Genomic DNA, 27,244 nt, shown 5'->3' with positions numbered 1-27,244 from the left:
GCTAATTATGTGGTCTAAAACGGGGCACTTAGTTTGGGGCCAGTTTCCTTAACCATAAAAGACTGTCAGTGGTTTGATTAGTGGAAATATGCAATATAACTTTTTCACACTGTACATGCATAATCAGCTTCCCCACCCCAAAGGCTTTACTAGAGACCAGGTTGGGTGATTCTGATCATGATCTTTTCCTCTTCCCTCCCCATCAGGAAATCCTTGAATCTTTCTGGACTAGAGGCTGCGTAAGTTATCATCTAACTTTGATTTTCTTGCCAAAGATTTTCATTTAGTCATATTTTTTTCTTAAGCACAAAACATAGTAAAACATAGATTTAAGCTGGGTGGGGAGGTGAATACTTTACCTTTGAGTTGTATTTGAAATGTTTAGTTTAAATGTTTTTGTGTCTAAACATGAGCATGGCACACCACGCATTAAATTTACTGTGTGTATAGGCCTAGACTTTTAAGAATGAATAATTTCAGTCTTATTGTAGAAATTTTTACCGAAAAAGGTTACAGTTCGGAAAATTCTCCCTTTTTAACCTGTTTTTAAGATATCATAACAGGGTGTTAAAACTGCAGAATTTCAAGTAGGGAATGCAAGAATTGTGCCAGTGTGTTGGGCACATTCCAAGTCAGATCTACACCTCTCACGTGGGGTTAGAAAGCAGATAGTGAACATCTAATTTTCAACTCTGAGCTTATCAGTTACTAGGAGGATACATTAGGGGTAGCTAGAGGTTTGATGATGATGTTGAGACCTGTGGAGAAGGCTTGTTTGGGCCAAATTATCAGTGTTTCCACCCCTTTCCATGCAGGAATGGAAGGAGATGCTTTATGAAAGAGGTGACTGTTTCCCTTTCACCTGAAATCAAGTTGGAGAAGATTCCAAGTGTCCATTCATGGGGTCTGATAATGTTTCTTGGAGATTTGGACATTAGTACTTACATGTGCCTGAAGAGATGAGACACTGAGATAGATGCCCCTGTCTGACCAGAGAGCTAGGAACTGTGTTAGGAGTAAACTGCGATGACATATGTGGTGGGGGAAGGATGTATAAGTTTTACTGTTGATTCTTGGGAAGGAGTTGGCCTGAAACTGTTTTGAAAGTTTCTTTCCCCAAGAGGGCCATAGGTGGACCTCTGGAAGTGCAGAGGAGTGAGAGAAAGCTACTAGCGGAGGGAGGAATATTCCATGTCAGAGGAAGTTCAGTGTTCACAGCAGATGAACCTTTGACACATTGACAAATAAGTGTGTTCCCTCTCCCCGCAGTCAGAAGTTGTCTTTCTGTCACCCAGGGGACCCTGACTCCACATGACAATGGCACTCCCCTTCCCCCCCAACTGACTCCTATAGAGTCACAGTCTATTGAGGAAGGGGGAGGGAGGAGCAGAAGAAAGCCCATAACTCATCACCACTGCAGGTTTCTGAGCCTGCAATGGGCCCAAGATGGGAAAAGCAGATGTTTTACCTTTCTGTGAAGTGTGAGGTTTTAATTGTTACATTAAGTGGATGTTTTCAATAGTGAAATGAAATTATTATTTTAACTAAAGGGAACTAGAAAGCTGTGGGTACTTTCTGAGGTTTTATCCAAGAGCAGGGAAAGAACCAGCCTGCAGCAGAAGCGTGAGAAAGTTCTTTATGTACACTAAGGAGTCTAACTTCTTTAATAAAGTGCTTATTCCATAGTAATTCCTTTGACTAGCTCAGCTGTGGGATCTTGCCCAGGGTGCTTAATCTGTCCATATCTTTGGTTTATGTATCAGTACATAAGCATAATATTAGTACCTATCTCAAACTTTATTGTGAGAACTAGATTATTATTAACACCTTGCCTGACACAGTGTAAGCAAATATTGTCTGTGAATGGCATTGATTTTTCTTTTTTTGCACAAATGTCAACTCCTAGTTTAGTATTGGGCTTAATTAGGTACTAATTCATCATCTGTTAAGTTGAATTATCAGAATGACTTAGTGAAGGCAGTAGAAACCCACAGGTTTCTGAGCTTGGGCCAGAAGAAAGTGGCGACCAGAAGCATAAACTTGTCTGATTCCTTCCGACTGTTGCTCCTAGATGTGAAGAAGGAAGCTGCAACTTCCCTAACCAGTATTTTCTGACTCCTTCAGTGGTAAACACAGTAGAACAGCTTCTTAAAGATACAATCGAAGATGTAGTTATGAAAATAGGGGCACAAATCAGGGACTCTATTGGCCATTTTTATAAAATAATTTTAAGGGAAAAAAAGATTCTGATGAAGTTCAAAATGGAGTCTAATTGTTGAAAAGAAGGCAACAGTAATACATGTAGGTCAGATTATATAGAAATCTAAATCAAAATGCCAGTGAGTTATTTTCAAATAGCCCAACATCAAAGGCACATGTGGCTATGGGTAATGTGTAAACATTTGAAGTCTTAGAACCGCTGCTTTAGCTTTAAACACCAGGAAGGTTCTTGCTCAGATGATGACCATCTAAGCAGTAACATTGCTTTTGCTTTCTTTGGCTTTATAACTGTCAGTTGTCTGAGGAGGAAGATAAACCAATGTATTAGGAAACAAAAGACAAAGACTAAATTCCAGAGGAAGTCTATGTGTTTAGGAAGGTGCTAAAGATGTGTAGATGGGTTTCGATAACCTCATAAACGTAAAGGCTTGATTCTAGCCTTTTTGTTAACTTTTAGTAAAATTACACAAGCAAATGTCTGCATACCAGGGAAAATGACCTCAGTTAATAAAACACCCAAAGGAGAAGGCATCCAGCTCAGCAAAAAGTACCCCATCATGACTGGTTCAGCCACACAGATTGAGCTATGATACATAAAAGAGTGAATATCCATGGTGCATTATTTTCTGTTCAATAGAAAAAAAACATACCCAGCACTTTTATCTTCTTGTCTGTAGTCTCTTTCCTTCTAAACATGGTTTCAAGGACGCCTACTTCTCTATAAATATGTAATCACTAGGATCTGACAAAATAACTTTGTGCGACTCCTTGTTCATTTTCCCTCCATGCCCTCTTAGCTCTTAAATTGCAGAGATAAAAAAAATTGCAAGTGTGGGAGGCAAAGGATAAGTGCAGAACTATCTGAGCTTGGAAGAATCTTTTTATATTTTTAACTAAGTTTCCATGTTGGAATATACAGTATCATTATCTTTTCATAGTATAAGTTTTTGTTTGCAAGAAACTAAGCCAAATATTGAAGAGCAGTAAATAATATAGTTTTAGTAAAAATCTTATTGTAAATATGTACAGTTCTCTATTTTTTAAACTTCTTTCCTGTACCTGTCTTGTCTTCTGAAAGTTAGCATTATAAAACAAGCTTGGAATATAATTTTGAGTTGAAAGTATACCATAGGCCATGTAGTCCCTCATGTTATAACTGAATCTTAGGTCAAGATTCTAGATCAACTAGTAGGGGCAGGATTGGAAGCTAAAACCTAAGTATACATCTTTATTCTCCATGATAAAAGCAGCCCAGGAAAGTTAAGAATCTGTTACAATGTCTTGTTTTGTTTTGTTTGTTTTTATTTAAAAGGTTGATTTTGGTCAATTTTACATAAGTGGATTGGTAGAATAGCCTAATTTGATATAAATTAGTCTTATTTAATGAAGGGAATAGGAAATATTTTGAAATCATTTATGTAAATTACCTTGGACCTATAAAGCTCTAGTTCAAAAATGTGAGAACATTTAAAAGTTATCTGGGAAAAAAAGCTATGGAATTTATTATTAATAGCCATTTCCTTCTTGAGTAGAATACAGCAGTCTTTCTTAAAACTCAATTTTTTTCCAACATTTTCTGGATTCTGACTTTTGAATAGAAAAAAGACAGAATTTTTAGGGAATTTGAGCCAGCATTCATATTTCAATTTTTAATAGTGTTCATTTTATAACTTTAATTTCAAGGCTTGATGTGTTAAGTATTCTATTATGTGTACGTACTTGAATGTTAATTCTGGTAAATTCAGGTAGTCCTGAGTTATATGGTGTTTGTCAAATTTATTAACTACTTAGTATACTATTTTTCTTAAATACCTTTATAAGAGTCTACTGGATTATATACCAAAAATAATTTATTCATTTATAATCTGTACAATATTATATTTGCATGGAAATTCATTTGCCAATAACAATCCAACCTGAGAATTTTTGTAGATAGAAAAGGAATTGTTTGTTTAATGGATGATAATGGCAAAACTGGCAATCCATCTGAAAGGAATCAAAGAGATTATGGATGAATTAAAATATAATATTTAATAGGAAAATTTTTTGGACTCTAATTACCCTATATTTAAGCTAATTACTTAGGAGGATATTAAACTTGTTAACATACAAAATGAGACTTATGATTTATAAGACAAATGATTGTGTTGTTATTGAAATCAATACATGTTGATTTAAAACAGTGAATGAAATAACCATTTCATTTTCCTTAGATGCTTTTTAAAGTTTTTATAAGACTTAGAGATTTCACAAGTATTCATCCACTTTTCAAACTCCTTTATTAAATTTGTCTTTCTTCAATCACCATGATTTAAAGTAAAATACCTTTTGCATTGGGTAAAAAATGATGCCCTTAATTTAACCATGTGACGGACTTGATGTGAAACTAGGTAAGTAACAATGAAAGCTGTTATTAGAGACAAATATTAAACACATTCAGTCGTTTCACAGGAATTTTCATCTGTTTAATGTCTAGTGATGTTAAAATCTTTGGGAGTATTTGAAGGAAGATTCAGGTCATTAAGTAAAGGGTGGATGGTGGTTCATCCATGTCGGTTCCTGAAATTGGTTGTAAAATGCATCATGAAATAAACTTCTCCCATTTGCTATTCTGTCCCTAGGTATCTTTGATATTGCCCATTAGTCTACCAGACTGAAATTTGAGACTTAAGGACTTAATTAGGTGATCCAGAGTCAAATACATTAAGTATAGGACTCAGGGACATCTGTAAATATTTTAAACATTGTGGCTAATGTATCATAATATATTTAAGGCATGATTGAAAGTGGGTTACCTTCCAGTAACCATTCAAGAATCTAGAGTTACATTTGGTTCTTTTAAAATTACATTGTCATTAACTTGTAATCATTTTTGTTGGTTTATCAAACTATGTTCTTGTTAGCATGAATCAATTGTTATCAATATGATAGTGCCTTCAATAATGCAGGCTAGAAATTTTACATTGTCTCATGTTGGGGGGATGTTGTGCTCATGATTAAAAACAAACTAACAAAAAACTAACCCATTAATGGTGAAAAATGTGGACTCTAGAGCCAGACAGACTGCATGCAAACCTTGGCTTCACCATTTCCTAGCCATGTGATTTTTGGACGTATTAGTTATCCTCCCTGAGGCTCAGTTTCTTGATTTGTAAAGTGACATTTATACACTCTTCAAAGCATTGCTGTGAGGACTGAATGACAATATGTGTAAAGCACTTAGAATATTCCATAGTACATAGGATTTATCAACAAATGTTAACTGCGAGGTAGATTTTCCCATTTCTGTCCTGCCTTAGTGCTTGTCAAGTTATTATGTTGTGCTAAATTCTCACCTCTTGCTTTCTGCTGTTAGATTCATATCTGTGGGATTTATGGAAGAAACTAACTTCTCTAAGACTAAATCATGTGTGTGTGGTTATGTGGATAAATATATATATTATATATATAAATGTGTGTATGAGACTGATATGTAATATTTTGATGGAAGATAATCAGAAGCATTTATAGGGTTTTTCTTTACCACAAAGAGTCATCTTCTTGTTAGAGGCAATTGTGCGGACTGTTGGACATATGCACTTTAACACACTGTTTGCAAGTCTTAATTAGAACGTGCACACTTATCACTGTGCACATTAGACCGCTTGTTCCCACACTTCTTTGAAGATTTCTTTAATGATGACAAAGCTGTGAACCAGAACATGATAGTCAAAGAAATATTTTTCCCCCAAAGGATACTAAAAGTTCAATGTGGGAAGCTTCCAGTGTAGTGGTTAAGATTATTGACTGAAGACTGGGTATAAGTCCTGCCTTTGCTACTTAATAGTTGTGTAATCTGACACAAGTTACTTAACTAGGACTCCCACTTTAAAAAGGTTTGAAAAGTATATACTTCTTTTAATTTTATAGAAATGCATTCATATAATTCATATGACGTTTCTCATAGTTCAAATAATGATTAAAACAGGAGCTGGCAAAGAGTAAACAGTGAAAAACGTGATTCAGTTGTTCTACACTCCTCTCTTACCAACTGCCTCAGATGTTTGCCTTTGTTTATGAAAGGAGCTAAGAAAAAACCCGCAATTATTTCACTCTAAATGGAGAATTCTCCAAGAACATCTCTAGAAGTGGACCAGCCCAGCATCTTTATATGTGAAACAGAATTTTTTTCAGTAAAAGTAGCACTTGCAGAACAACTGTCTTCATTTTAATTTGGAAACATCAAAAACTATTTTCTTAATATCAAGGTGTAAAATTAGACTGTACCACACATCTGATAACCTAAGCAAAAACCCCTATGTCAAACGATGTGTCCATTCCATAAGTGTCTGTTGTTCACTCTCAATTTTACTACAGAATAATCTTATTTCTTAGCTCAAAAGTCATCAGAAGCTGCCTTAGTCTTCAGTTTTGCTTTGATTGTGGAAACTCAGTCTTGGAAGTATCGCTTCCAAATATGCCTAACTACATCTTGTTCTGCCAAGATCTGAACAAAAAGAGCAGTCATTTCTTAATATAAGATAAAGCAATTTGTGAGTTCTCCAGTGGCAGTCTTAACGAATGTGTTAATGTGGGAAAAATAAAAGGACATACTTATTTCAAAGACATGTACCCTTAAAGTTAATCTCAGCAAATAAGCTCCAGAATGTTTTGTTTTTTAATAAAAGGTTGACAAGAATAGAAAATACTTTTATTCTCCAAATATGCAAGTCCACATTTTGTTAGAGTTTTTCAGAACATTAGATAATAGGCCCACATAAAATGAAAGGAAATGTGTTTGTGAGCTAAAAATGAAGAATTCTGAATGAGCAGTTATTAAGGCTTTCATCCATGTGACTGTGGACAGCTGCAGGGTTAGAGGCTCATGCTAAGTCACTCAACATTTAGGGAATATCCAGTGTGTGTGTTGAGTTCCGAATAATGTAGCAACATCTATGGAATTTGTTGAATAACCACGGATCTTCTTTTAGGCGTAACTTATTTTAAGTTGCCCAAGGAACATTTCAAACAAAGTAGAAGATATTCTAAAATCAAGCATTTATTAGAGCATTAGTTTGAAAATGAAATTTACTTATGGGCCCTACTTATAGCTCTGACATATATTAATAATGATCATGAAACATCTTTAAGTTAAATAAAACATAAATGTTAAAGGCTTTTAAAAATATTATGCTCTCCTACGAATAAAAAATACTTTAGAAACATTTTGTAAGGCATTGTCTTGCTAAAATAGTGATATGTAAGGATGTGTATAATTGCAAATATCCAGGGAGCTGTAAAGACAGTTAGGTTATTGTATGGACATCTAAACCACGTTCTACCAAGAAAGTATAAAAGCTTAGGCAGGAGAGGAGTATTTTTCACTTTTTCTACGAAGGTGTGAGCTGGTAGGAAATGGGGAAAACCAATAAGAAAAATTCGTACTCTCTTCATAGACATGCCCAAAGTTGTCTTTTCTCCCCCTCTTTTCCACATTTTTCTCCTCTATTCCACAAGGAGATAAAGGTTTCTATCAGTCAGGATGGAGGGGCAAAATACAAAATTCAGATTCTGAGATTAAATAGAAATGAGAATGGTATACAAGGTATTTCTCGCTAAGAAAAAAGATTCTCTATAAAATTATATATTTGAGTTAAGTTTCAAAAAGATCCTATGCTCAAAACTATGGAAGACACAGAAATAAGTTAACTATTTCAGGGGCAGATTAAACATTAATGTACTTCTTTGAACAGATCCTCACGTGTTGCTAGTTTGAAAAACACTTATTTTGCAATAGCATCATTTTAAACTAAGGATTAACCAAGAGGTAATGTAATGAAAACTTTCGATTTACTACATATTCCCTCTCTCTCTTTGTACCTTCTGCTTCCTAATAAAATACCATCCATGTCAGACCTTTGCCCCATTGCTCTTAGAAACTGCCAATGTTCATTTTGTCTTTTTAATGTTAATTCTGTTTGGAACATTCTCTACTCTTTTCTGCTAGTTTATTTAAATTTTTTTATGTACCTCTATTACCTCTGTTTTACAAATTATGACTTTTTTTTACTTTTTAAGTGACTGAGCACACAAGTTTCCTTTTTACCCTTTTTCTCAGCTTTCTTGTGCTATAATTGACAAAATTGTAAGATAAAGTGTACATCATGATTTTGTATAATATACATTGTGAAAAGATTTCACTCATCTAGTTAACACATCTGTCACTTCATGTTTATCTTTTGTGTGTGTGAGAACTTTTAAGTTCTTCTCTCTTAGCAAATTTCACTTATACAAGACAGTGTTATTAAGAATAGTCACCATGTTCTACATTGGATCCTCAGATCTTATTCATCTTATAGCTGAAAGTTTGTATCCTTTTGCAAACATTTCCCTACTTCCCCCACTCTGCAGCCCTTGGCAACCACTTTCCTATTCTTTGTTTCTGTGAGTTTGACTTTTTATTTGGATTCCCCATATAAGTAATACCATGCAGTATTTGTCTTTCTGCATCTGGCTTATTTCACTTAGCATAATGCCTTCAAGGTCCATCCATGTTGTCACAAATGACAGGATTTCCTTGTTTCTCATGGCTGAATAATATTCCATTGTGTATATGTACCACATTTTCTTGATCTGTTTGTCTGTTGTTCGACACTTAGGTTGTTTCCATAATTTTCTGGCTATTTTAAACATATCTAAAGGGTCAGATCAAGTTCTGCTTTGATAATGTCCTTTAAATTTTTTCTGCAGTCCTTACCCCTTTCACTAATTATATTGTGAATAATTAAATAACATTAATTAAATGATTAGTATTAACTATGAATACTTTATAATTGTAAATCATGAAAATGTAACTCCAACCAGGATGTAACTCCCTCAGGCATGGATGCCATATTCTACTTCTTCCATGTTCATTTCAGTGCCAATAATAGTGACAGACATAGTGTTGGAAATAAAGATGAGGTTCAATCAGTGAGAAAATTTTATTATGTAAAAATACTATATTGTAGTTACAGAAATACCAGTTGGCTCTTTTATTAAATATAATGGTACTCTACTGCCATGCTGTAGGATAATGAGTTCTCAAGCCCTTCATAGATGTGTCCCAAATTTTACAAATGTGTAAAACTATTATTTTTTGAATATTTCAAAAATGGTTCTGAGTATCAGCTAGAATGCTGAACCCAATTGACCATACGCGGGCTTGGGGTAGGCAAAGTCAGAGCTGAAGCTGTTTGAGAGTGGATGAAGTGACTAATGAGGAGGTCAGAACCAGTGCAAGATGCTTGTTTTTTTTCTGTCATCCTTCCTAGAAATTTGTGAACAGGGCAAGTGTTCACAAGGATAGAGGTGATTGTGGCCATCTTATTATCAAAACATAATTGTATCAGAAAAATCCCACTATAAACAAATCTTTTAAAAAGGATCATAATGTCATAGAAAGTAATGGGGGGAGGGCATTAGTAAGCCATCATCTTAAAAAATGACATGAAAAATTATAGATGTATTTATTTTCTCTTATTTACAGTAGTTTAGGATATTTTCTTACTATTTTCCCCAACAAAATGATAGGACAGTACGACCTGAACCTTTCACTTTATGTTTGAGTCCTGCAGCACAGTCAATGCAAGAATCCCTTTTAAAAACATCTGAAATCAGACTCTACCCATTTTTCTAAAGATCTTTATTAATGCTTTGATATTCAAATTGTTCTTTCCTAAAGCTTAGCTTGGTAGATTGTTCCTTTCCTCAGTTTTTAATTTAACTCTGGCATATCTCTATTTGTCTATGACTTTCCATCTAATTCTGTTTTCCAACATCACTTTTAGTGATTTGCTACATTTTCTATTTTACTTTGTAATTGATTTAGATTTTATTTGCATAGTATTGTCAACACTCTAGTTGACAATCAGTGAGGGACTGAACAGTAAAGAGACTGAGCAACAACTGTGGGTAACTAATATGAAATGGAGAGATTTGAGTGGTGACAGGTTTTATAGGTCAGCAATTTACTTATGAATATTTTTGGGTAGTGATGTTTTGCTGTTCTATCCTTCCTTGTAAGTTCAGGGATTTGGAAAATGAATGTTAGCATAATGGGAGACCCCTATAAATATATGAAGCTAGAGATGCAGAGGAAGTATCCTTAAGGATAGATTGTGACTTTATCAAGCGTCAAGACTGACACTTGTGGAAGCTTCTTAATCACCGGTCCATCTTAATCTCTGCCACTGGCAAGGTGGACCATCATCCTTCTGAAAGCATTCATCTCAGGGTGCACACCAGCCATGTTTCAGATATTTTCACTTATTCTCATACCTGCAAACACTATTCACTCCCTTTTTCTTCTTTCGTTCCCCTCCCTCTCCCTCTCTTTCCTGATTGGTACTATCTTTTCAAACAACTTCCAGCTGCCTTTTTGTCAGGATATCTTTAAAAAACTAATAGACTATTCTTTGAGCAGTTTAGGTTTGCAGAAAAATTGAATGGAATGTACAGATATTCCTGCATACCCCCTCTCCCTGCTGCATGTAGTTTTTCCTATTATTAACATCTTGCATTAGTATGGTACGTTTGTAACAGTTGATGAATGAGTGTTGATATATTATTAACTAAATCCCATAATTTACATTAGGGTTCCCCATGTTGTACCTTCTATGCGTTTAACAAATGTGTAGTATCATATATTGGCAATTACAGTATTATGCAGAATAGTTTCACTGCCCTAAATATTCTCTGTGCTTTGCCTAGTCAACCCTCCTTATCCCCTAATCCCTGGCAATGACTAATATTTTTACTGTCTTCGTAGTTTTTTCTCTTCCAGGATGTCTTATAGTTGGAATCATACAATTTGCAGCCTTTTCAGATTGGCTTACTTAGCAATTCCCTTGATGAATCTCCATTCTGACTGGTCTCTTACTCTTCCTTTTCCTGAGGTCTTTATACCTCTTATAGTGGTCTTCATGGAAAGGAGCTTAGATGACCCCATACCTACCCCTTCATTTATGTGACTTGCATGTGGTCTATGGAAAGTCCTGACACATTCTTTTTCCTTGAAACTCTGAGTACCCGTTGATCCTGCGTGGGGATTGCCTCTCCTCTGTTCCTTCCATCAGAAAGGCAGCCAGGTGTTTGTCGTCTTTGCATTGTCCAGGTTAAGGTCAAACACCTGTTCAGTGGATCGCCTTCCCTCCCCACAGCTCCTCTTTATTGACTTGGAGCTGGGAGTTAGTGCTTTCCATCCTTCCCTTCTTCAAAAATACTCTACTTTGAACCTTTATTCAATGTGACTGAGGGGTTTGGGAGTCGTCTCACTGATTCTTGGTCCCCATAATAAATCATTGTCTAGAACCTCACTTTAGAAGCCCAATTTAACATCTTGTAGCAGAAGCAACTCAGAACATATGTTTTCTTCAGATATTCAGAGATTTATCAAGAGTCTCTCTGTCTTCTCCTTTTTATGCTAAAATGTCACTCCCAGACCCCTCATTGTCATCTTTCCTGTTTTCATCTGGATACTGTCTGATCGATGAGTTTTTAAATATGTGGTGAGGAAATAAAACTACGAGACCAACAGAAATTCTAAAACGACAGAAGACACATATTTTTGACATATATATAAATCAAATGCAAATAATGTGTGCTTAACGATTATAAATATTTTACCTATGAGAGGAATGGATCATGAGGTTTTTCAAAAAAGCAAGAAAAAGTAGAGAGCTATTTGACTTCCCAAGAAAGCTCTTGCCTATGAAATAGAAGAAATTAGTTTATAAATATATGTATATAAACAACTTTTCAGATTTCTATCTGTTTTCCTTAGATTACTAAGTAGAAAAGCATGACCTACTTTTCTCCGACTTGTGCCTCATAGTGGGTATTTGCTCTATTTTATGCATTGCTATTTTTTCCCAGAGTTAGTCTTCTACAGAAAGCAGTTCCAAATTGACTCATTAAAAACAGACAGTTCTGCAAATCTTAATCAAAGACTCATAGTTTGTATTCATCTGGTCCACAACTCTGTGAATTGCCAATTTTTGTTGAATTATTTACATAAAAATGAATAAATTTTAACTGTTCTTTAATTGGCAGTATCTAATAATATCTCCTATTTGCTATTCATCTTGTGGACATTGAGAGGATAGTTATGAAAAATCCAATTGGCATTTTGGGAGGCTGGCCTAGATAATCCTATTTCTGGAAAATTACTGATTTGTGCCAGAACATATTTAAAAAATCTCTTCTTAAGATTACATCACTCTTTTCTTTTATCCTTAATTCAGTCCATGGGCTCTGTCTGTTTTTGTTTTAAATTGTTTGCCTTCTAACAACCAATAACCTGGAAAAACTTAGGCACATACCAGCCAACAGAAGGAAAACTCTATAATACACGTGGTATGACGCAGCAGCTAAGAGCATAGAACTGTAAAGCCAAACTGAGGGGATCTGAGTCCTTTTTTGTTATTTCTTAGTTGGGTTACGTTGGGTAGGTTTCTTAAACTGTGATTTGGTTTTCTTATCTCTAAAATACAAATAGCACATCCTCATAGTGTAGAGATGAGGATTAATGAGTTAATATACCTAAAGGGCTTCTCAGTGCCTGGGACATGCAAAACATTCATGAAGTGTATGTGTTTTAGTATTTGTGAAATACATATAGCTAAAAAAAAAAACACAAAATACCCCAGTGCCAAATCCTAATTTTTGTCTACCAGTAACAGGAATTGTGCCATTTTTAATATTTTCCACAAAGAATGTATTTAATTGACTGAACTTCTCTCCTGTGATTACCCACCGTACCAACCTTAACATACTAGCTTGAGAAACTTAAAAAATAATAAGAATCAAACACAAGCTGCTAGAATTTAAACTGACAAGATGTTTTAAGAGGTTTTGGCCAGTGTTCAAACTATATGGAAAGGGGTTCAGAAATGTCCTTTGCTAATCAAGCTGTTTAATCCTATACTTTAGGGAAAAAAAAAAAATCTCAGTAAACATTCACCCTATTCCAAAAAGAATTCATTCCAAAAAGAAATAGCATGTTAACTTCCTGGTGGGGTTCTGGAGTTTCTGGTTACCTCACTTGCCTCTCACAGAGGGGTCTGTATGAAGAACCCCTAACATTAAGAAGCTTCTGTGCAGTCCTAGAATCTGTGGTTAGGAGTTGGTGTTCTTGATCTTTTGTTAGCTTAAATTACCTTCTTTGATTTTGGAGCAAATTATTTTTAAGAGTTACATTCCAGCATCCTATCTGATTTCCTATTTCCATGTTTCCTGTTTTACTTCTTTGCTCGTCTCATAAATCTAGAGATGCAGACCACAGGGAGATTGTGTTCACACTGAGTGTCACGGGGAGGGAGAAAATGGAATATGTTTTCCTAATTCTCTCCCTAACTGGCCCCTACAGACCTCCTGCCAAATGCCCACACTATCCAGAAAGCTTTGAGGATAAAATTCAAAGTAAGATCCAGAGATGGTTTCAGAAATGCCTCTGAAGTGACTAAGTTGATAGTTATTTTTCCTATATTAATATAACTTCAAAATGGAAAATGATTTCTCCTCAAATGTGTCTTTTTTACATATAGCATATATTTTATGTTATAACCTATATAGTCAATAATATTACACATTTAAAAAATAACTGACCCTTAGATTCCAATATTGATCATAGTTCTACTTGTATCCATACTAATTTCTCAGACAAATTATTCTTTATGTTGACCAAAACAAAGTCAATATATGCCTATTAGTTGGGTGCCACAACATAAATTGAATTAATTTAAGAGGTGAGTGAAGAACCTACAGCTTTTTATATTACTTGATATTTGAGACTGCCAGCCTTAATTCTCTACCATGTTTTTACTGTTAACAAATTATTCCAATGGCTAAACCATCAGCCATCTGCTCATTAAGTGAAATAAAACATGTAAAATGTCCTGTACAATGTCTGGCACATAAAGGGGCTCATTAAATATTATATTCTTACCTCCTTCAATTTTTATCTTTCAAAATGAGGATATTAAGAACTTAATCAACTCCATCATATGTGTATAATACTGCAGAATTTGGCATTGGACTCAAAGGACCAAAAGCTGCTCTATGGAGCTGGCTTATTCTTTGAGTGTGGAGTTGGATGAGATTACAAAGTGGGAAGTACTGAAATGTTTTACAAGAGCATTTGATAAAAAATTTCACTCCCTCTGGTGCCCCACTCCAGGGCACTGCCCATGTAATTCTGGGGTGTGTGTGTTTCTGTCTAAGACTAGGAGTTTGAACTATTCTTTGTTTTTTATTATTTCTCTCTGCTCCTCCCCCCTCCACCTCAAACACACACACATACACACACACACACACACACACACAATACCACATAAAGTAGGCCCATTCAACACCAAAATCATCTTTATAACAGCACGAGTAAATCCTGAGATATCAACTGTACCATGTTGAGATAAATTAAAAGATTACTATTTCATATTAATCCATGCTTAAATTAATAGGCTGAGTCATATGATATTCAGCCATATTAGACCTTCAGAAAAGGTCAGACTAATACCTTGGTCTCCTCCAAGGAATCTAGTCATTTCTCTACCAGTCAGCAGCCTTCTAACTATGAGTAGACCATGTAACGCAATGGGCTACCATTGTAATTTTTGCCTAGTCAGAATGCTGCTTTTTAGTTTTCTTGGCTGTGCTCTCAAGTCTGTTCTCCTAACCTGCATTGCTTAGTGGGGTTTTCTTTTTACTCCACTTAAAGGTGCTCTCTTTCTTTTCTGTGACTAGAAACGTCTCTAACATTTTACTTGAGATTTACCTTTTACCAAAAAAAGGAAAAACTTTGACTTAAAATAACTTTTGCTTTATGCCCAGCAAAAAAAAAAAAAATCAGATAAGTAAATGCTCAGGTCCTCAGTCTCTGCCTGGAATGGAAAAGGAAAGTAAGAAGCAGAAGGCAAAATAGGAATATCTCAAAGAAGAATTCAGTCAAATGTCTGGTATCTTAATCTTTTGCGTATGAGATGGAAATGACAATTCAGGAGATTTTTTGGCTTCTAACAACTTTACATTTGCTTGGGTACATGGGGCAGAGATGCATGTGGGTGGGGACATAGATGGTCTTAGTAAACCACTGCTTGGTAAAGTCTTGCAGGTGATGAGCATATTTTTTCCCACCACTCCTGAAGCAATACTTTTGTAAGATACACTAAAAATGGATGATTACAAGTATGAAATAAAAAACAAACTAAAGACCTCAAATTCAATTTATTTGATTCAGTAGACATAAAACTACATTTCAATAAATATGATCAGCACAAATGTAACAGGAGAAAAGGTAACTGTATGTGTTATACGTTAAAAATGATATATTGGGGATTAATGTGGAAAATCACTATTACATGCATAACTTTTTGTTGTACAGTGGTAACTAAACAAGCAGTTATGAAGGAATTAAGGATTCCTTGTTGTTAACACCTGTGTGCACACTTCAGCCTCTCTGTATATTGGTATTTAATGTGATGAATGAGCTTGCTTCTTATGAACTAACCTAGACTAGATTAGATTGATGGAATTGCTACTCACAAGGGATAATGTCCTATATTGTTTCCAAATTTTATTGACATTCATAGAGAAACTAGTATATAGATAGGCTGATGGGAATAGGGCAAGAAATGTTAAAGCAATTTTAGCAAGTTCAGAATAGCCCTTTTTAACTTTTATCCAAAATGAAGCGAGTGATGCTATGTTTTCAAGAATCATTATCAATCCTTTGTCAGTAGCCAATTCCAACAATTTACTCTGTAAGGATATAGTTGAGTTTAAATTGTATTTTTTTTCGCTTGAGGAAGATTTGCCCTGAGCTAACATCTGTGCCAGTCTTCCTCTATTTTGTATGTGGGATGCTTCCACAGCATGGCTGATGAGTGGAGTAGGTCCGCATCTAGGATCCGAACCCACGATCCTGGGCCTCCAAAGTGGAGCATGTGGAACTTTAACCACTTGGCCATGGGACCAAACACTAAATTGTCTTTTGATTTAAGAAATTGATTCCAGATCTATGAATTTCCTAGATATGCATCTTCTTTTGATGGAAAATAAAATTGACAATTCTTTTTTTTTATTGTGGTTGTAATAGCTTATAACATAGTGAAATTTCACTTGTACATTATTTGTCAGACACCATACAAGTATGCCCCTTTACCCCTTGTGCCCACCCTCCACCCCCCCTTCCCCTAGTAACCATTAATTTGTTCTTTTTGTCCGTAAGTTTGTTTATATTTCCACATCTGAGTGAAATCATACGTCGTCTGTCTTTCTCTGTCTGGCTTGTTTCACTTAGCATAATGCCCTCAAGGTCCATCCATGTGGTTGCGAATGGGGTGATTTTGTCTTTTTTTTATGGCTGAGTAGTATTCCATGGTATGTATATACCACATCTTCTTTATCCAATCATCAGTCGTTGTAAAATGGACAATTCTTGACCAAATTGTATGATATTCATTATAACCTTTTGTAGATAGGAAGTGTCAAGATAATCATCTACTTTATTGATAATTGTTAGACTGTTGATCTTGTCATGCCAATGAGTAGAAACTCTGTCCTTCTACACTTGACACTATTTTCCTTTAGATCTTATTTACCATTGAAAACAACGTATTCCTTAATCATGTGGACATAATAAGATCATTAAAAATACTGAAAATATAAGACAAATTCATGAGTCTAGGTGTTCACTTTTCATCTTTACAAATTTGACACCAAATATTTCTTACCATTCAGAAAAAGTGAGTTTGTCTCATGCTTTAAACATTTGCAACAGAACTTTTCCCAGTGGTAAACATCTTACTTCAGTATGCAATATTAGTTGTTTATGATCATCTCTTATATTATCATACAATAAAGAGAATCTTGAATTTAACATATATGAATTATATTATTCCCATTTTTTACCAGTTACTAAGCACACTGTTTAGTTTAGCTGTCTCTTTTATTTTTTTCCTAGCAAGATTTTTTTTTTTTTCAGTGATAGGAGCAGTGTATGTCCTGCATTCTGGTATAGACTCCTTTTTTTTTTTTCGATATGGACTCCTTAATCTGTGTAACTACTTCAGAATATTTTTCTGTCATTGCATTTTCCTTTTGTAATATGCACTCATACAAACCAGATAATATTCCCACACAAACTTAAAACTCCAAACAACATTTGCTGACAAGAATCATGTACTCGTGTGTTGAGGCAATGTCAAATCTTTACTGTCAATTTCTGTTCTCATGGAAGGTTGGTAAATAGTTTACAGACTAGCACTGGTCCATGGACTTCACTTTGAGGAGCACTGATCTAAACAGGTGTTGCAAAAAGACCTCCCATAGGCACCTGAATCATCCTCGCTAGGGTAGGGGTGAATGGGACAGTATTTCCTTTTGCCCATTAAGCATTCTTGCTACAGTTGTTCCTGTTTTTTCATTTCCAGAGTTATCCCTGTTGCCCATTTTAGAAAGTTTCTATTCATATAAATTACTGGGTAATACCCAGAGATGTATGCAAGGCTTCCTATGGCCCTGAGGGTCTTCCTCTCCTTAAATTCCTAACGTGCTATTGGAAGTATAATAACTGCTTAATAAATTCTAGTTTAATGGCCCATGTCAGGTCACAGGTTAGTTTTGTTTTCCATGAGTGGTAGGAAGTGTCATTTCCCAAATTTCCAAGTTTATCTTAGACTAAGTCACAAAAGGAAATCTCATTTTATTCTTCAGAAAGCCCAATGCTGTTGAGTAAGGATGCTTCAGGGTTAATTGGGAACATAGACAGCCAAGTTTGGTTCAGGCAGTATTGAGTGATTACATATCTGTGGTTCTTGAACTGGAATCCCTTATGTCCTTTTCCTTGTCTCTATCCTTGCAACATAACTCTTCGAAAAACTGCCTTCAGAGCTGAAATTGTCAGGAATTAGCCTTTAATGATTTTGTCATTGCTTCAAGCCCTTAAAGCTATTATACTTCTATATAAAAGGACTCAATAATTATAAATAAGGGTAAATTATTGTAATTTTGCAAATTTTAATGTAGAGCACCCAAGAGTTTTTATTTTCTAATATGGAGTTTTATGGAGTCACCCTCTGGAAAGCTTAATCATTTCTTTCTGGCTAGAATTTTACTAAAATTAATCATCTTCAGTGTAAGTAGAACTAGGTAGTGTATTGTTTGTCTGAATGGATGCAGTCAGGTAAAGATAGACTCCTACATAGGGGCTTTGTGAACTAGAAGCCAAGCATCTTTTGGGCATACCTGCCCGTCAGGGATTATTGCAACAGGCTTCTAATTAGTCATTACTGCCTTCTAGTTTTGCCCCCACCTCGCCTCGTCTTTCCTCTTCCTACCATTGCCAGAGCAAATATGGTCATAGTGTTATTCTATTTCAAAATTCTTCTACAGCACCACTGAATATTTTAGTCATTAAGAAAGTCTTGCTATTTTTTTTCAGCATGCTATTGGTATTTTGGTCATGTTACAGCAAAAGTTCTTATTTTTTATTTATTTTAGAAATGAAATGAAAATGTTGATTTCTTTAGAAGTTAGAATTATATGTGATTTATTTTCATTGGCCTTTTAAAATTTTTCTAGAATTAGATATAATATTTTTTAAAAATAAAAATATTCTAGTGCATTATTAGTATATGAAAAAAATCTTTCAATGGCATCTTATTGTTTTGTTTATAATACCTGTTTAACACAACATTAAAACCCTGCATACTTTTCAGTCGTATTTTCCTACATTTACTCACAGTCCTGTATTGCAAATATATCAAGGTATTTGCAATTGAGTTTTCTGAATCAATATTCGTTCTTACCTCTGCCTATTTGTACCGTTCTCTCTACATTGAATACTTTTTCTCTTCCTCAATGTTGCTAACTCCTGTGTCTCCTTAGTAACTAGTGCATAGACGTATTATTGAAACTATATCATAGTTATTGGTACGTTTTTAAGACCCCCTTTTATTTTTTTATTTTTTTTATTTTTTTTTAAAGATTTTATTTTTTCCTTTTTCTCCCCAAAGACCCCCGGTACATAGTTGTGTATTCTTCGTTGTGGGTTCCTCTAGTTGTGGCATGTGGGACGCTGCCTCAGCGTGGTCTGACGAGCAGTGCCATGTCCGCGCCCAGGATTCGAACCGACGAAACACTGGGCCGCCTGCAGCGGAGCGCGCGAACTTAACCACTCGGCCACGGGGCCAGCCCCATTAAGACCCCCTTTTAGACAGTGAGGAGGCATTGCTCTCGTGATTGTTTCCTATCTTTATCTAAAGTGGCATATAGTTGGTACTTAAGTGTTTGTTTAATGAATGAATAAGTTTGTAGCCCCGTAACATTTTCTCTTACCCAGTATGCATTCTTTACCATGTTTAACTCTCAGAGGCAAATTTTCTGAGAACAAAGTCTCTGTACTTCAAACTCAAGTAGATCATGCGGTTGAGACTTAATTTTTCTCCCCTCCTCTTCCTTCTCCTTTCTCCCCAAAGTCTTTCTTCCTCTTCTTTTAAAAACATTCAAAATGGGAGGTGGGGACAAATAAACATGAATGTACTCATAGATGCTCTGTGAAAAAAAATCTCAATGGCGTCTATTTTTTGGTGTTGTAAAGCCCTTCTTTCATTTCTTTATGTGGACTATACTAGATTATTATTTACACAGATTTCCTCATTCACAGGAATATCTGGAATACATTTTCATTGGATGAAGTTAACATCACAAATTGTGGCTCTCAGGTTTAACATTATCTAAGAAATAGTCAAAGTATTTTAGAGCTTATTTTTTTGTTGTTGTTTTTAATGCTGATTGTAGTCTTACAATGCAGAATGGTAAAATAGTGCCTTGCAAGGGGGCTCTTTACTAGTATGCATTCCTACCCTGGGAGTTTATGTGAAGAAGTGGACACGTTTGATCACTCTTTGGAAATCAGTTCACCTATTTCTCATGACTAAATTTCCCTTGCTTTGAAAGAAAGCCCTTATTGTTTTCCTTAAAACAGTACTTTTTTTGTCTACTATTTTATCTCACTAAGGAACATTTTCTTTGTGACCGAAAAATAATTCCTCATACAACAGCAAGTGCAGAATCATTACTTAAACTTAATTGTTTCTTGCTAAACGTAATTTTTAAATATGAAAACATGTGACTGTAGAATAATGAATAGATGTTTTTCTCAAGTTGTTTTTCTGCAGCACTTAGATGGGTAAGGGGAGAGGGAAGGAGAGAATGAGAGAGGGAAGGGAAAGGAGGAGTGGACAGGGGGAGGGAGAGAAGTACCCATTCAGTTGTAACTGTTCAGAAGGTAAGAAGGTAGACATGTGTTTCTAACTGAGGTCTAAATAATGTCAGTCTGACTGGAATATGGTAATGATAGTTTCATTAGATCGCTATGATAATATAAAGCCTGGGAGTTGGTTTCAATAAGTTCAAGATGTTTCATGTTCTTGTTTCTGCCTGAATTTCTATATAGTTTATTTTCTTTCCTAATACCACACATTATAAGAAATGATTTATCGTTTTTGCCTCCAACTAAAAGCTGTTTGTAGTTTTAAAAAACTGTTAGTAGTAAGCTACTTGAATGATCTAAGTTGGTTGAAAAGCAAGGACACATTTTTCTTTCACTGATTTATTTCATGTTCTACTGAGGTGGGCACTTATATTTTTCCATCAATAGTATATAATCATTTAGAAAATTGGTATGAGTAATATCTGCTTCTAAAAGCACTGACGTACATTAGTGTTAATGAAAACTGAAATTGAGTTAGATTTCCTTTATCTTCTGTTTCTTAAAAGCCAACTGTAGACATATTTTCTTGCATTATTATAAAATGTATAATAGTTTAGATTCTTGAAAAATTTTTTGTTACAAATATAAATCTTCCTGACTAATATTTATGTATGTGTAGAAAGTGTTACATTGTTTCTAGTGGTATGAATGAAATTTCGTGAAAATAATTTCCAGAAAATGTTGAAATGAAAAAAAAAATCATTAAAGTTGACAGCATACAATCAGAATGACAAAGTAAGAAATTATTCTTTTTTTAATGTGGAGGGAGAAAAAAATAAGCAAGTATTAAAAGCACAAGGATTATATATTGTGCTTACATATAATTGTGCTATAACAATTATAAATTGTTATAAATCTTAAAATACTTGTTTTAGAGTACTTTTAGTATATCTCAGTTTTCTAAAACATTTAAAAATGTTAGATGTTAGTTACTAAGAAATTTAAAACAAGCATTATTTCAAGGATAATATTTAAGACCAATTAAAATGGTGTTTAGCAATGTGTGGGATATAACATTCAGAGAAAATAGCAGGCTAAGTCATCTAACTCTGCCACCTCTACCATTCCTTACCCTTCCTCCATCAGCCTTCTCATCCACTTTTATTTTAGAAGCCGTTGGAAATTAGAAAGCTAATATTCCCTCCCAAGATATGCCATTATCCTAGGTGACTTGAATGTCTAACCTGGTGAACCAACACTTCTTTGGATTTCTCAATTCCAGTGATTTCCACCTCCCAACCATATTAAGCCATCAACTCTCATAGCCGTATAAGAAGAGATACTAATATTAGAAACATTAGAAAAAATATATCTCTTTAGTGGACATCCATTGTTTACTTTTCTATCATCCAATTTGTGTTCTTCTAGCTACAATCCTCTATTTCATTTCATTCATTCCTCCCCTGGGATCCAAGGCCATTTGCCTTTATGGTTCACTGCCTCAAGAGTCCCCACAGAAGCCAATCAAAGGGTTGCTGTCTCCTCAGTAGGGTAATAACCTAACCTAAGCTGGTCGAATTACTTTCAATCACAGAATATCTCTGGAAGCCTGGGAAAGACCCTTGGTGTTTCTTGTTGGATGTGACTAAAAGGATGTCAGGCTGAGGTTTCTGTGGCCATCTCTGAAGGAAAGGGTCTGAGTTGCCTGTTGAACCTGAGAATGAAACTTAAAAAAGTCATAATTTTTATCCAAGGAAGGAGATAAACCAAGTCCTGATATTTGAGCCATGGGTTCTCTGGAATTAAACTAACTCATCCCTTGGACTATTCATTTACTTGAGCCGATATGTTGCCTTTTTCCTTCGATCACTTTTTTTCCTGATGCTTAGTAGCCATTCCTACTTGATAATGTCTGTAACCTTAATTTCACTTCTCAGTTTCAGACCATAACTTCAAGCTTATCTTTCCAGCTCTCTGTCACATTTTTTCTACTTCACTTATTCTTTAACTTTACTGAAATTGCTAGTTCCTCTACACTTTACTGCCTAGAATAGACCTTGACACATAGTATGTCTTCTTTTGCTGCCAGAGCATGGCTTGATGAGCAGTGTGTAGGTCCGCACCCAGGATCCAAACCCATGGATCCTGGGTCACTGAAGCAGAGTGTGCAAACTTAACCATTACACCACCAGGCTGGCTTCGGCACATAGTATGTCTTTATAGGTATCTGTCAAGTGAATGAATGAATTGAAGGAGTTAGAGATATGACTCTTCTATTTAGCTCTCTCCTCACTTTAGTGTTCTCTTTAATCTCATTTATATGTGATATAATGACTTGGCAATACCTTCTCCTCCACTGTCCTATTACCTTTCATCTCATCCACTTTGTGAAACATTAATGTTTCGTCTATCTAACTGTTCTTTCTTCTCCATGACACCACTTCGGCTTCTGAACACATACAACTATGCTTCTTACTTTTGCAGGAAAGGAACTCTATCACAAAGGAACTCTTTAATTCTTGCCTGCACACCTAAAATTTAACTTTATACCATACTTTCTCTTTCCCTTCTGATACAATCAAAAGGGTGATTCTTCTGTTTAAGTTTTATTCCTCCATATGGGCTCTGGATTCCATTTCTTGCTGGCTTGTCTGGGGTTTTTTGCTTATTGGTTATCCCTTCCTAATGCTATGTCTCTAACTTCAACCTTCTTTCTTTTACTTTCTCATAAACCTTTATATTCCTCTTTTTTCTCCTTCAAATTCACCTTCCCTTCTAGTTTTATTCCTCCATTTCCTTATAGCCAAACTTCTTAGAGGAATTGTCAACACATCTTACCTGAATTTTTTCACCTGCCATTTTATTCCTCAATTCAGTGAAGTTTGGATTATTCCCATATTCTCAACTGTTACTGCTCTTGTCAAGAAGATCTAATAGCCTTTCTCCACAATCTGACTGGTCTCATGAATGATGTAGGCACTTTTCATTTTACTTTTGTTTTATTCTCAGTTCTCTGGGGAAGCTTTCTGTGATACTTCAGGCTATATCAGTTCTGTCATAAGCTGCTGTAGCTTCCTGTACTTTAATTCAATTCTTGATCACATATAGTAATTATATATTTGCATGATGATTTGACTGTCTTCCTCTTCTGCCAGTTTCTATGCTCAGTGAGAGAAGACACTATGCATATTTTGCTCATGCTTTTATCCCCAGCCACTCATGCATTTCTTGCTACATAAAATTTATTAAATAAATACTTTTAAATGATTGTAGAGATAGTATCTTACTCAGCATAGTAGGCAGGATAATGGCCCCAAAGATGTCCATTTCCTAATTCCCAGCACCTGTGAATATTACATTTTACGTGGCAAAAGGAACTTTGCAGATGTAATTAAATTAAGAATGTTCAGATGGGGAAATTATCCTGCATCATCTGGGTGCATAAAATGTGATTAAAAAGTATCCTTATAAGAGAAAGAACAAAGCAGGAGAATCAGAAGAAGATGTGACAACAGAAGAGGGTGGAGGGATGTAGCTATGAGCCAGGTAATGCAGGTGGCCTCTAGAAGCTAGAAAGTACAAGGAATGGTTTCTCCGCTACAGCTTTCAGGAGGAACACAGCTCTGCCGACACCTTGATTTTAGATTTGTGAGACCCATTTCAGACCTCTTCCTCCAGAGATGTAAGATAATAGATTTGTGTCGTAAACCACTAAATTTGTGGTAATTTGTTACAGTGGCAATAAAAGCTAACGCGTCCACCAATTTGGTCAAATCTCTCTTCTGCCTAATACCCTTTAGAGACGTGTTCTCCTCAAGTTAAATTTCTAGATTCTTAATATGAGTAACATATAACATCAAAAAAATGGCTCTCTTTAATTACACCAGCCTTATTTTAATCACATACTAATAACTCTAAAAGAATATTACAATGATATACAACTTCCAGTTCCCCAAATAGTTATCTTCTCTTTTGTCATAAACCTTTGCATATTCAGTTCCCTTGGCCTTAAAATTCCTCCCATCTGACCACTCTCTAAAAATACAAGGATATATGTGTAGTGTATCTAGAGAAAATATTGGATGGTCACTTTATTTATTCGTTTCTAGGATTCATGTAACTTAGACGAATATAAGAGTTATATATATATTTTTTGACATTCAGGTTTCCCTCAACTTTACAAAATGTTCTGGTTATGTACTGTAAGATTCTATTTTTATGACTTTTTTTTAAGTTATATTATTGAGGTCACATTGATTTATAATACTATGTTGATTTCAGGTGTCCTTGATTATATTTCAGTTTCTTATAGGCTGCATCGTGTTCACCACCAATAGTCTAGTTTTCATCCATCACCATACATATGCGCCCCTTTACCCCTTTCACCCTCCACTCCCTTCCCCTCTGGTAACCACCAATCTGTTCTCCTTATCTGTGTGTTTTTTTGTTTATATTCCACATATGGGTGAAATCATATGGTATTTGTCTATGTCTGACTTATTTTACTCAGCATAAAACCCTCAAGGCCCATCCATGTTGTCTCAAATGGCATGATTTTGTCTTGTTTTTATGGCAAATAATTTGTGACAACAAAAAGAAGGGGAAGAGGAAAAGGACGGAACTTGTATAGACTAATGAAGATAGCAGGCTTTCAGCAGAAGAAGGACTATCTCTTCTATGAGACTTTTTTTTTTTTTTTTTGAGGAAGATTAGCCCTGTGCTAACTACTGCCAGTCCTCCTCTTTTTTGCTGAGGAAGCCTGGCCCTGAGCTAACATCTGTGCCCATCTTCCTCTACTTTATATGTGGGATGCCTGCCACAGCATGGCGTGCCAAGCGGGTGCCATGTCTGCACCTGGGATCCAAACCGGCGAACCCTGGGGCCGGCGAGGAGCAGAACGTGTGAACTTAACCGCTGTGCCACCGGGCTGGCCTTCTCTATGAGATCTTTTATACAAACCTCATGGTAAGCACAAAACAAAAAGTCAGAGCAGAGTCACAAATCATGCAGAAGTATGTTTTTATCTGTTGAGTATCCTAAGTGGGGTTGATTAATATCTGAGATGATATTATCATACAAAGTAAAAGCCAGAAGTTTACCTTTGAGGAAACAAATTGAGAATGTCTTCAGTGATGTGTCCGATATCTATGTTTTTCCTGACTGATGGCAGGAGAGTGAGGGAGATGATAAACCAGCTGCCATAGCCTCTTCCACTACTTTTGGAAGAATAGAACAGAGAGGAATAAATAAATCTTCTTATGGAATATGCATACACACCTACAACAATTCTGACAGCTCAAATATATGTTTTAAAAGAAGTAGAAGGAAATTTGGGGTTGGAGTTTTAAAATCATCATTCGTGCTTAGTTTTGCCTTGACCGCTGTGGAGACTATGATGATGATGGTGATGGTGACAATGAAGGTGATGATGGTGGTTGTGGAAGTCGTGATTCAGGAGTGGATCTGGATGTTGTGTGGCCTAAAGCCAAAGTAATTTTGAGAGCTCTTTTCCAGAAAAGAAATATATAATCACAAGTACAGATTTACATATTAAATGATTGCTTAAACTGAGAAAAGACATCAGAAGTTATATATCTTCAAAAGCTGGCAAATACCATGGCCATTACAATATCCTGAGAAATAACTTAATATGTTATTAATTAATTGCCTGAAACACTTATAATATATTTTTCTGTGTTTTTACTGCATACTCTGACCACCTTTTCAATGACAACAATTTCGTATCATTTTCTGTAGAAAGAAAAAAATATCAGAAAGTCTTTTGTCTGGTATGATGGTTTGAATTTTTATTTTAAATTGATAGTACAGAAAAGTTCCTTTCAGCCTCACAACTTTTTATTGGTAATGCCATGTGAATTTTTAGGATTATCGGAGTTGAGATAACCTCTTTGAAGTAACATTATATACAAGTTATAAAAGCTGGGGTAATTTTCCAACGACCAGCTTCTGGCTATATTTAAGCCTATTTCTCCTCTAATACCCACATACTTCTACTGCTGGGCCCTGCAGGGAACACTTAAAATACACTATGATCTCTGGCCCTTTAGTTCCATGAAAGAGTCATTGGCAGAGTGGTCATTAGGAGTATGTTTGAAAGTCATTCTTACTCCCACACAGCTAACAATTATATTAACTTACATATAAGTGACTACAACTCATTAATATATTTTGCCATATTTGTTCTCAAATCATTTGTCCTTTAGTTGAATGTAAAAAAAATGCTCTGTAGCCAGTCCAATGGCACCCAAAATGTAGGCAAGAATGACAGAGCAGAAGCAAGGTGAAAAGAGCTAGTGATCTTAACTGAAAGTGGCTAAAATACCTAATTTGTAAAAATTTTGTAAAACCATATGACCATGTGAGCATATATTTCTATCACATCTCTCAGGTCTTTGGCAGAGTTTCATGCCATTGAGAGCCTAGAGGCTTATACTTTATTAGCTTTGCGGCACATTTCTCTATGATAATATTTTCCATAGATAATGTTGTAGAGTTTGTATGAATCAAGGCCTAAGATGACCAGATTACTTCCTTGGGAACAAACATTTGAAAATTCTGAAGAGTGGAATCTAATTCAGAACTCTGATTGAGGAAACAGACCAGGAGTAGTGATATGGTGATACAGAGTTTAAAATGGAATAAATCACGAGTGTTGGCTCCCTAATTTTTGCTGAATAATTAAACATACACGATGCTGGCTTCTCCTTATGCTTTGTCTATACTCTTTGTCGTCATGAATTTGAGGAGTACTGCTTCTATATAGAGAATTTA

General features: G+C 35.4%; 1 protein-coding gene across 3 annotated transcripts in view; it reads left to right on the top strand.

The window, feature by feature from the left end:
- THSD7A (thrombospondin type 1 domain containing 7A) overlaps window positions 1-27,244 on the top strand; it is a 676,621-nt gene that overhangs the window by 1,053 nt on the left and 648,324 nt on the right. For all 3 annotated transcript variants that reach the window (XM_070615793.1, XM_070615794.1, XM_070615795.1), the window contains exon 2: window positions 207-239. The gene's annotated coding sequence lies outside the window, so the exon portion shown is untranslated. The remainder of the gene's footprint in view (window positions 1-206; window positions 240-27,244) is intronic.

This window comes from Equus przewalskii, chromosome 4 (genome assembly GCF_037783145.1).
Source record: "Equus przewalskii isolate Varuska chromosome 4, EquPr2, whole genome shotgun sequence".
NCBI lineage: Eukaryota > Metazoa > Chordata > Mammalia > Perissodactyla > Equidae > Equus > Equus przewalskii.
The sequence above is the reverse complement of the archived record's forward strand: the minus strand, read 5'-3'. Positions and strand labels throughout refer to the sequence as shown.